The sequence below is a fragment of the Gymnodraco acuticeps genome, unplaced genomic scaffold (genome assembly GCF_902827175.1).
Source record: "Gymnodraco acuticeps unplaced genomic scaffold, fGymAcu1.1, whole genome shotgun sequence".
In the NCBI taxonomy this organism is placed as follows: domain Eukaryota; kingdom Metazoa; phylum Chordata; class Actinopteri; order Perciformes; family Bathydraconidae; genus Gymnodraco; species Gymnodraco acuticeps.
Window position 1 is genome coordinate 800,728 of NW_022989819.1, and position 12,105 is coordinate 812,832.

Genomic DNA, 12,105 nt, shown 5'->3' on the forward strand with positions numbered 1-12,105 from the left:
TTGATTGGACACTGCCATCCAATCAAATCACATCAACATCAGTTTTAATACTGTAACTGTCATCACCGCCGTTAGAAATTATCAAGCAAATGAAGCATTATGGAGGGTGGAGATTTGGCGTACTTAATCAAACATAACTTTACTAAACTTCCGCTACAGCAGCAACTAAAAATTAAATCAGATGACAGGCCAATGCCCGCACTCGAGCTGTGTGTACGCAGAGGAAAAAGGGAGAGAATCGGACGTTCAATGAGGACAATTATGTCCGCACGGAGTGGCTAACTGGAAGCGCTAAACTTCAGCGTCTATTTGGCTGGCCATGTCTTCTTTTTGACAAGGATTCGTGCTCCCTGAACAATACTTGGGCAACTTCAGGATTCATCGACCTTGCCAACCTGTCACGGGCAATTGAGAGGCACGGTAAATCCAAAAATCACATAGATTGTGTGATTGTCTGCATACATTAATAAGTAAAATGCTTAAATTAATAAGAAGAGAGTTTCAGCTGGACAGTGCGTGCGGACCTGTCGGTTAGATAACAGGCGTGTGCAAGTCCTGCATCTGTGTGATACAAATGTGTGTAAAATGATACCGGGCGCTGTAATCACTCATCTGGTTACGTTATTGACCGCCCCCCGACCCAAAAAATGGGCTTCCCCTACATTTTCCCCCACGCCACGCTACTGGCCCTCACTCTGATCGGGGCGAATGCCCGATGGCACCGATGATAACACGATGCCCTCAAGATGGCCTTACGAAGGGAAAAATTGACACACGAATTCAACACGAAAATGAACCTTCGCAAGGTCCTTCGGCAATTTTTTGGCATGCCAAAGATTTTGCCACCGCTCACGAAGTTGCTGCCGGAGCCTGAGAAACTCCACCGGCGGTCATACGAAGGCTTAAGATGCCCTCACGAATGACCCGATGTTGCTACGATCACAGCCGAATTTGAACATTTCCTTTATCGTGTGTCCATCGGGTTGTTTTATTTGCACAACAAAATCATGTAAATATATTATGTAAATAACCCAATTTGTGTTCTGTGAAACTAAAAAGGATATAATATATTATTTTGAAGGACAGTTGACAGGAAGTTGTTGTTGTTATGGAAACAACATTACGGAGAAAACGTAATATTTTCTACATATAACGACGGATAAAGTAAAGAACAAAGTCTGAAGATATCAGTACAGTATCATAGTACTGTAACACAATTGTTTTTGGTACTTTCATTGCAGTTGTATGTCTTAAATGTAATGTAAATGTTGCCTTCGTGTGTGGTTCGGGGCCATCATCGTGCGAAATTCACAATTCCATATTCGTGTGTCCATCGGGTGTCAATTTCGGGACAGTGTGACAGGGCCTTAAACGACAGCAGCTCCAACTATAATTTAAAACAGCCATTTCCCCTTTGTTGTGTTATTGGATTAATGACATTTGAAATGAATTCATTGAGCATCAGGTCCTAAAACAAAAGTCTCCCAAAACATTTTGGAAAGAATACTGTCAGGATTCTCACAGTGAAGAGGAAAATCCTAAAGTACCTCTGAAATAATCTAGAACGCTGAACAAATCCGAAGGTATAGAGCCAATAAATCATGCGAGGCGCCCTCCTCCGTCCTTGGAAGGTGACAGACAGGAAATTAATAGTCTGATATTATCAACTAAATTCAATTTGGCATTACCCTGTCTCTTCACGCCACTACCCTGCCACCTTGTTATTTATGTTGTAAATTAATCTTGTGATGAATACTACAAGAAATATCCTCTGGATACATGACATTGGAAAGGTTGTTCCAGTTTCTACATGCTAATGGTAAGCAAAGTGTAAATGATCAGACATTAGAGTGTTTTAATATACTCATGTGTTACTGACTGGCTGCTGCATGTGTTTCTCTTAAAAACGACAGCAGATATCGTAACTTCTGATTCCTTCTTCCTCTCTGATTAAAACTAAGTTAGATACTCATTCATGGTATTCACATGGCTCTCTTCTGTGGTCATGTTTGGCATGCTAACGTGCTACGTTAAGTGTGAGTCACAGTGCCTTACAGCTACAATACAAGCAGCATGCTGACACTTTAAACTCATTTCCTAATTCAGATAATTTAATGTAATGTGAGTGCAACCCCCTGAGTCCCCCTTTTTCTAATGAGCTTTATAACACAATAGCTTTAGGATTGTCCGGCTAATAGGATGCAAACTTTTAGCTTTGATCAGACATAATGGTGCACGCCACTGAGTCAGTGTCAACATGGCTCATGTAGGAAACTGATCTATTTATAATAGTGAGAGGACTGTCAAGGTTACAGTGTCTTGTCATTGTTCACACTAGAAACTGAAATGTTATCCTACAGTTCCCTTGTTGCATTACATTACATGTCACTTGTTAGACGCTTTTATCCAAAGCGACTTTCATACTCAATACTGTGGACAATCCCCACAGGAGCAATTTGGGGTGAAGTGTCTGGCTCAGGGACACAACGACATGCTGACTGCAGTGGGGTTTGAACCTGTGCTCCCCTTATCCGAACACTAACGCACACACCACTGCACCACACGCCTCCATGTATTCTATTATTATGTATTCATTGTTTACACTAGCAATTGAAATGTTATCCTAACATACAACAGCTCTCTTTTATTCTATTATCATAAATGTTTTAACTTCTCAGAGACATTAACTTCTCTAGTCTTATCCATATGGCTGGGGGATTTATGTATCTCTATATAAGGAATGTTTGTTTGTGTTATCCTCAGTGTTTCTCTGTTCGTACTCTCTTGTATTCTACAGTAAATCCCTCTCTGTTCTGTCTGGGGTGAGGCTAAGCCACTGATAGGCAAATAACGAGGACTGCTGTCGGGGGGATTTTGGCAGACTCTTGGGGGGATTGAGGACGCAACACAGGGAGGCCCAGAACCCCGGGGATTACTGATTTCATCCTCTCTTCCTTGCCAGCTCCTATAGGACGGGTCACCCCACTGTCCTGGTCTCAACTTGCGGCAACACGCATAGCCATTTCTTGCTTGATTGGATGAAAAATGCAGAAGTGAGGTTGCAGCATGAATCAGACTTTTATATCCACTCTGATACATCAAAAGTGGCTCTAGTCTTGAGTGCACCACCACTTCGAGTGATTTTTCATTTCTTCTTTGATGTTTCTTTCATAATGTAAAATAAAAACCTAACTGACAAGGTGGTTGCTGTGTGTCTAATACTGAGGTCGGTATGAAGTGTGTACTCACATGTGTAAATGCCTGCAGGTTTACTACACATAGGTCATTGCCATTCTCCTCATTATGTTCTTGCTTTAATTCTTCACCCTGCCATACAGTTTTTTGACACTACAGCACAAGTGTGCAATATGATCACAGAGCAGATAATGAGAGCATTCTTTGCATTGCTGTCACTCCCCTGAGCGTTGATGACACTGATACTGTGTTGGAATTTCGACATGTACATAAATAGTATGAATTAGTCTTGGATTACCTCACAGAGGCTTCAGACTGGTCAGGATTTGTTTACATAGAGTAGTTGTCATTCACAGATGTTTTTAGGAAATGTTTTGCCAAATACATGGCTGCGGTATTTGTCTCCCTCAGGACACGGAGGAATTGTGTTATCTTTATCACCCTCAGAAGGAGGAAGGAATTATCTTTAAGAGATAAACTGCAAGCCACTAATGTCATGTTATCTCTTTTGTTCCACTAAACCTTTGAAAAAGAATGGCCTTTAAATAGCAGCCAAAGGCAATACACCACTGACACAATTAATGGACAGCTTTAATGGTCACAGCTGGACAGAAATATTCCCTCACAAGTGCTGAGGCATAGCATTAATCCTGTAATCCAGGGAGGTGAATTAAAACAACTAATCTTATGCGTGTGTGCATGTGTAAAGAGCATGTGTGTACGTGTGTGTGACAAAGCTTCACTGCAGCATGACCTCAAGACCTTTCACCCTTTTTGTTATCTCTGTTGTGTTTCTGACACTCAGAAGAGAACCCATCCATGGGACACTGAATTCATGTTTTCTATCACTGAGGGCTGAACTTTGATTTGTAGCATTATTGAGACCTTTCCAAAGGTAACAAAAGTTTATGAATTTGCACCCATGTATTAGAAGTGGAAAGTATATTGCATTATATCACTTTTATAATATGTTATGGTTAGTCTGTGTCCCCCCTTCCAATTTGTTCCAGATGTATGTACTATAAGAACTATTGGATATATTTGTATACAAGTTTGTGGAGAAAAGCATGGAAAAGAGTTTGGTAACCCTTTCACTTTTCCACTAGTGCCGCTATGACGTTTACATTTTTGTGATTTTAACAAAATATTATAGCCAGTAGGTCAAACTTTTCAATCATCCAGAGACCAACCAAAGATTTGGTTAAAAAATGATACAGACATGAATGATTCTCAAACAATGTAATTACTTTAGTGATCCCTGAATTTCCCTTAAAGAGCCTGTGACAGCATCCCAACAACTGTTGTGCAATGAAATATTGGGCTACTAGTAATCTCGAACCGTCAGTTTAAAAAAGAAAAAGCGATACCGTTCCGTTAAATATCAATAATTTCGAACATCGCGGGGAAATTCCTTCGACTCATTTTGATGTTTTGGGGGAAGCCGGAAGTGACGTCAATGCGGGAACGCTTCACTGTGCGGCGAGAGAGCCAAACACGGACAAAGTGTGTTGTCATGCGTAGAAATTGTGAATTACTGAGTTTAGGCACGTTAATAACGTTTTAATGAAGTTGACTACAGTATATTCATATTTGTCAGTGCTTTCATGTCAATTCGGCGAACATAAACATAAATGATCGTGGTGAAGATGATGATTACATTAGGATTACAAATCGGTAGTGAGAGCTGCTGAATTTCCTCCCGTAGGATGTGATATAAAAACAAATCGATTATTTTTGTAGTTGTAAACTCAAGTGGATGAAACTACATGTATTAGTGCTTTCATGTCAATTCGGCGAACATATGATACATTAAATGATCGTGAGAATGATGATTACAAATCGTTTGTTTGTGCATTTCCTGATGAGAAAACAAACCGATGCTTTTTGTAGTAGTACACCAACATGGATTAAATGTGTGTTTTTTTCACCACAATGTTGGGGAAATTAATGGATAAAATGCACAGATTATTATTATTATTATTCCCACTCCGATCGGGACACTAGGTCCACCGTTTCCCCGCAGCGAGGCTCCCCCCGTTGACAGTTTACGTGGGCTGGGTGCAGTCGCGGACTGGCCATCGGGACGAATCCCGATGGGCCGGTACCGAAGTGGGCCGGTCGGATAAATCACTAGCACATCCCCCATAGGCGGCGCGTGAGGCTCAGGTTTGGGAAGGCTAAATAACTTTTTTTACCTGACGCTGCCCGCCTCCGGCGTCTATAGAAAATAGATCAACTCAGTGTGCGGAGTTTAAATCTCTCAAGTCATATTACAGGATAAAGGAAATACAGTTTAAACTGCCGTATGCAGAGAAAACGCCGACGTGTCGCACTTATCATTCATATTACATCATCAATCAGATCATCGATCATATAATATCATTACATATGCGGCCGCAGCTAGCTTGATTCTGATTGGCCAGAAGACATTATCAAAGATGTTCTATTGAGAAGACGATCACTACCTGACAAAAGTTTTCAAAACCGTTTCTAGTCTTCGGTATTCTTGTTTTTTGGCGTGAGAATAGTTTGGGCAGCGTGAGAGCGTGAGATTGACAGTGAAAGCGTGTGTCACACGCCAGATGCGTGAGAGTTGGCAACCCTGACCTACAGCACCCGCCGCCCCTGACATCCCCCACTCCCCCCGTTGACAATTTACTAGCGGTACCGAAGTGGGCCGGTCGAGAGTCCCGGGATGATTTTTAGTCCCATTCCACCACTGGCTACATGACCGTATGATCGCCCATATTGACGCACCTAATTCTTAAACTTCTAACAGATACAACATAAAGCGATCCGTCAGACTCATATGAGCTCTCAGACACGTTCAAAATGAAACTGTCATCGCTGTCTGAGCTTGCTGCTGTGTGCGCCATCGTGCGTTTACATGCAGATGCTGGGATCTTGAACGGTGCAGCTGGAGCGCTGTGCCCGCAATGACGTCACACGTAATTTGGCGGGACTTGAAGAATCCCCGAGCAGATCCAGGAAATGGTCAACATTGAAGGGCAGATTAATGGTTATCAAAGTACAAATATCCAAAATCAGTTCAGTAACGGTTTTCAAGGGGACAATATTTACTCAAATTGATGGGTTTGGATGATGGGGGACACTCGTGTCACAGGCTCTTTAAGTGCCATCGTCTCTTGTATCGAAAACATTGGCCAGATTTCCATTACATTTGGTACAGACAGACAGACACATCCCACTTGGTCTAATTTCTTGAACATACTAGCTGTGCGTATTATTCTTACTGCAAATTAACCAATGTATGCTAATATGCTCAACTATATATTGAGCAGATTAGCATTGTCACTGTTAGCATGTTGACATGGCATTTTTTCTGCCTTAATATAACCAGAGAAAGTTTAGAAACGTAGTAACAAAGCATCTGTGAGAAAGCCACCAAGCTGCTGGCGTGGCTGCAGACTTGAAGTTGTTTTCTTATCTGCCTCTTCTCTTTCCTTTTCCCCCTGTAAAGCACTTTGATTATTCTTTTATGAGCACTATAGTCTATAAAGCTCTAATTTAACTTGCTTGCTCTAGAGCACGGTGCCTCATGATGACAGAGCGTTGCTGCTGCTCTCTTGTTTGGCCAGTTTAACCTCACTGAAACTTTGTCTGTGGTGGTGAAGGTTTCCCTCCTTACAAATGGACACAGAGGTCAAGGGAAGGCACTCCTACCCTCTCATTCACACTTTTTCTAGCTCCGCTATTTCTCTCTCTCTCTCTCTCTCTCTCTCTCTCTCTCTCTCTCTCTCTCTCTCTCTCTCTCTCTCTCTCTCTCTCTCTCTCTCTGTGTGTCTCTGTCTCTCCCTCTCTCCCTCTCTCTCTATCCTCATTGTGAGTTGTCATGGAAATGAAAGCACAGGGAGGGGGGACTTCTATTATTGAAGCAGTTGTGGGATTGGTAGTGGGCTGGGAGTTGGGTATAGTGAAATGGAGCGATTCATGCACTCATAAACAGAGAGTGCGGTGGAGCAGAAGGGAGGTGGAGGGGCTGGGGGTGCGGGAGAGAGAGAGACGAGAAAAAGGAGAATAGAGAGGGGCCCCGGGGGTGAGCGGAGAGAGGAGCCAACTCCACGTGTTTTGGCCCTGCTTCTAACTGATAGCACGTTTTTAGACCATTACGTCATGGTCTGCAGGATCACATTCCTCATACAAGACGGCGAAATAAGCCCCTGGCAATGCCACCTGTTGTTGGAGAGACCAGGACAAAAATGTCAAGGAAGATCCGTGCAAGAGGCGTTTATGAGCAGTGGTGGGCTGTGTTAATTACCGTCTGCATTGAATGCAGTATGGAGAGCAGTTTAAAGTAATTAACCTTAAAATTAGACCTGACATATCCACGAACAGACTCAGTTACGTAATGGGTTCCTCGGACACAGCAAATACCATTTTGGAATTGTAAATTGCCTTAAATAAAAACAATTGTACATTAACAATGTCGTTATTTAAAAGCCATTTAATTGCTTTAACAAATATTATATCGGTGTTTTTTTTCAAATAAGTTGTTTTTGAACATCAAAGTCAGTTTATGTGTGAGTAATATTTAGTATGTGAGAACAATATAATGTCTCATTTGGCGTTGGTAGGAGCTCTACAACAATTGAAAAATAACCCAAATGATTTAATTATGGATGCATGATGTAATGGAGGCATGGATGTAAAAAAACATTGGGGGGCTTGACCCATAATGACCCTCTGCTGCTTCGGTTTTGACCATTATTTTCAATTTGTCCCCCAGAATATAGTACAAAACTGCTGGAGGAATTGGTTAATGATCTTTTACTTGTGTTTTTTGATAGTTCCAACATGAGAGACAGAAGTGGAATGAAAGATACTTAATCAGATTAAATCTTCCGGTCTTCACAAAACAATGTAGAAGAAGTCTCCACATACAGCGCTTTATCTGTAACACATTTTACAAGGCTCTTTGATGTTACACTTACAATACATCAATACCTCCCAGCTCAAGACAAAATCCCAGTCCACAATGAGAGGCGGTCTAAATTCATATGATTCAGAATAAACACTGCTCTTTTTCCCAGCACCCTAGAGAGAAACACAAAGAAACAGTGAACGCTCCCACACTCTGTCTTTCCCTCTCTGTCCGTGCTTACACACACACTTTTTCAGTGTGACATGTGATTTAATCACACTAGGAAACAAAAGGCTTGACGATCGTTAATTATAAGACCCTGAAGCCTCCCTACAGGTGCAGTTGGCCTTTGACCCCTGCTGAGTTGAGACACTGACGTAACCAAAATAGTGTTTTGCTTTCTGAAACCTGACAAACTGAACCAGCAACTGTACCGTAACACAGGTCATTGAAATGTTATGTGCAAACCCGTCGTTGCTGAGTGTCTTAGCTAGAATAGTGGAAGCAAGTGTATAAATAATCATTTTTCTGCAGTAAATCCATCAGAGTTAATTAGCCTTGTATCCACCCTTCCCTAATGCTGCACCACCCTTGCTACCTCAATGCTACCATTTGCTAAAGGCAGTGATAGTGTATTCAGAAGTCTATAACATAGGCTGGGTCTATGTTCTATAGGGACACTCAGAACATTCCTGCTATTGTTGTTTCATTAGCAGGCTGAGGGTTACCCTTGCTATTCACAGTGGCTGACCTCTAGACTCACTGGCAAAGCTGTTGATGACCATGCTCCTTGGAATAGAACAATAAGAGTTTTTCTTTTGTAAAGTGATGGTGCAAAAATGTTCTGGTAGCTGCTAGAACAATGCTAGCAAGTCTTGTTAGTGCAGATTAGCTGCTTGTCCTTTTTCTTTTGAAGGGTCACCGTCAGAACTGTTTTTGAAACTACGCATTGCCCTTTAATGAGGTGGAGCTCCGACATGCCAATGGCTGTGAGCACAATTGCAAAGGCTTTTCCTATTGGTAGTGGATGAAGTTGTGGCTGTGGATATGGTTAAAGCATTGTAAGCATCTGAGGGAATGCAAAACCAACTGAGAGGTAACCAGAAATAACTTCAGAACAATCCTACAATATGCACACTTTAATCGAACTATTAGATTGGAATATCTTTACAGTAAAACAAAGACGGGTGACATGAGAGTCATTTAACATTAGTGTATTTGCTTTTTGGGAGCATATCCACATTTAGGTACAGGATATTGCAATGCTCTTTCCTCTCCTGAACACCTGGCCATCCAATCAAACGGGTTTCTGTTTAGTTCATAGTGTTGGACTTCCTGTACTTGGTTCCTGTTCAAACAGCTCAGTACCCATGAGATGCAAAGAAAGAGAGACATCAGGCGTGAGAATACTATCTTTACACAGATAAACCCTCAGCGGCACCCCTCTGTACTCTGGTATCAGTTGTCTGGTAGAGTCTGTCACTGGATCCAAACTCCCTCTTCCTTTCCTTGGGGCCTTCTTCCTCTGCTTTCTTATCTCTCCAGTCGGTTCCCCTTGTTTTGTGGATGTTTATTTACTGATGCAATCACATCCTCTTAGTAGTAATGACTTTTGTTTTCTCTTTCTTTCCCAGTTTTCTTAATTAACTGTCTTTTTCTTCAAAGAATGAGCTGCTTACGGCCATCAGTTGCAATTTAATAAGATGAGTGAGTGAGTGAGTGAGTGAGTGAGTGAGTGAGTGAGTGAGTGAGTGAGTGAGTGAGTGAGTGAGTGAGTGAGTGAGTGAGTGAGTGAGTGTGTGTGTGTGAGTGAGTGAGTGTGTATGTGTGTGAGGAGTGCAGCTGCAGCTTAAAAATCGAGACCTTTCTTGACCACTGAGGGAAGGTTATAAGAGGAGCCTCTACTTCCTGTGCAGTGAGGTCACACAGGTGGTTCACAACTGGACAGACATAGGTTCACATATGGCGTATAAAACTTTTCCTGAATTCTAAGCAATAAATGGAGCAAGGGGTATTAGAGTAGAAAGAGACACAAAAGGCCCTATGACGCATTAATGTGTATCTTTATGACAAACTGTTTCATTCTGCAAAACTCTGAAAGCACATGCACCATTTCAGCACATCTAACATGTTGCTAATGGAGGATGACTGTGTTATTTTTTCTTATTTGAATCCACCTTACCTTGAAGGGCTCATTGGCACAGCATGGTGATGTTCAAGACTTTGAGGCAAGCTTTTATCTAGAGCCATTTCATTTTCCTATCAGACTGCTGGCTCAAGCACCTGCTCCCATAGTTGAATAGTAATGCTTTATGTAACACTTGCACATGTTTTATAAAAATCTTCTTTTTGGTAAGATATACATTATAAAGAAACTCATTAGATGTTTGGTTTGGTATTTGCCTTGACCGCTCAATCATATCAAATCCCTTCCAGTTTCAAATCAAACTAGTTGTTTATTGTGTAAGATCTGTATAACTGCTCAAAAAATTATATAAATCATGTTGACATTTTTCTTTATTCATTAATTTTGCTATGAATTTCATTGCGTTGAATTTTTTATATTTTGCAGAAAGTAAACAGAATTGTTTGTGCCTAATATAATTATGGACCTAAGATTAAAATAAACAAGACATCAAGCTCACAACAGTAGTATGCATGTGTGCACAGGTGTTCATGTGCAAGTGTGTGCACGTGTTGGCTCAAGAGCTGGATATAGAGATGAGTATAAAAAGGATGAATGGATGGGGGGTTTCAATGCATTTGCTTAAGATGCAGCACAAAAGATCTAAAAACATGCATCTGCAGAGCACTTGAAAGGTTAAGGAGATGTTAATGACCTCTGCATTTCTTGCATTTCCTTAAAATATGTGCAAAATCATGAATAAGAAGCAAAAGAATAATTTCTAAGTTGAATCTTTCTTAGTTAAAGTTTATTTTCCTATGGGTATTGGCTGTACTGCATGCGTACATCACTGTTTACCACATTCCAGCCCTCTTATCATAAGCTCACATTGGTTCTTCTTTCTTTTTTTTCACAATACAACAGATTAAAACAACGATACCACAACCAATGTATTTATTTGTCCAACAGATTTGACCGTGTTACCATTAGCCTTGAAATAACAACTTTTAGGCTCAATGATCTGTCTTGTTTTTTTAACAAAACACAACAACAAAAATAAATTGGTTTCTTTTGTCTTTAAACAAACTAAACTTTTGTGTGGTCTTGAGTTTTTGATAAGATATGAAGCCATCGATCTTTTGTTTGCACTCAAAGACGCTTCCTGTTCTTCTTCAATCTTTTCCAGTTGAAAGGAATGGAAATGTACTTTTAACTGCTATTTTTAAAAGTACATTAAGTACCATGCTGTACTGTGATTAAATTACAGATAGATCTTGAATCAACAGCCCATCATTATTTTAGGGGGACTAGGATCTTTGAAAGAACATTGATTTGAATCATAGTGTGAATTGATCAAAGTCAATTAACAATCCAACGCAGGCTTTGATTTAAACATTAAACAATCACTATTTTGGGTTTTAATTATGCCAACAACTTTCAACCACACACTCCAGGATACACCCAACCCCCCACCTCCTTCCACATCCCCCACTTTCCAGTTGCAGTGACAGGTGGCTCTTGGGGGTTTGGGGGAACACGACTCAACAGCTGCACAAAAGAGCTCCACTGGGGTCCTTTTGACAGGGTGTCCCCTCTCAAGCGTGCCGATCAGCCCCTGGCCCAGCCCCCACCTCGGCAGATGCTCTAAGAAATCTACAGGTGGTAGACGAGAGTCACTGTGATACTTTTTAACTGTTGAGAAGAAAATACTAATTTGATGACTCAATTGTAGCTTTACCTTGGGTGTAGTAACTTGTTTAACACATCCATCATACAAAAGATCAAACCTGGCTGACAGGAAAATCTAGTGTTCTCGTTATACTGAAATAACATGTTACATGTACACATCAGTAACAGTACATATTGAGTATCAGTTGTAGAGAGTGGGAAACTCAAACTAAAA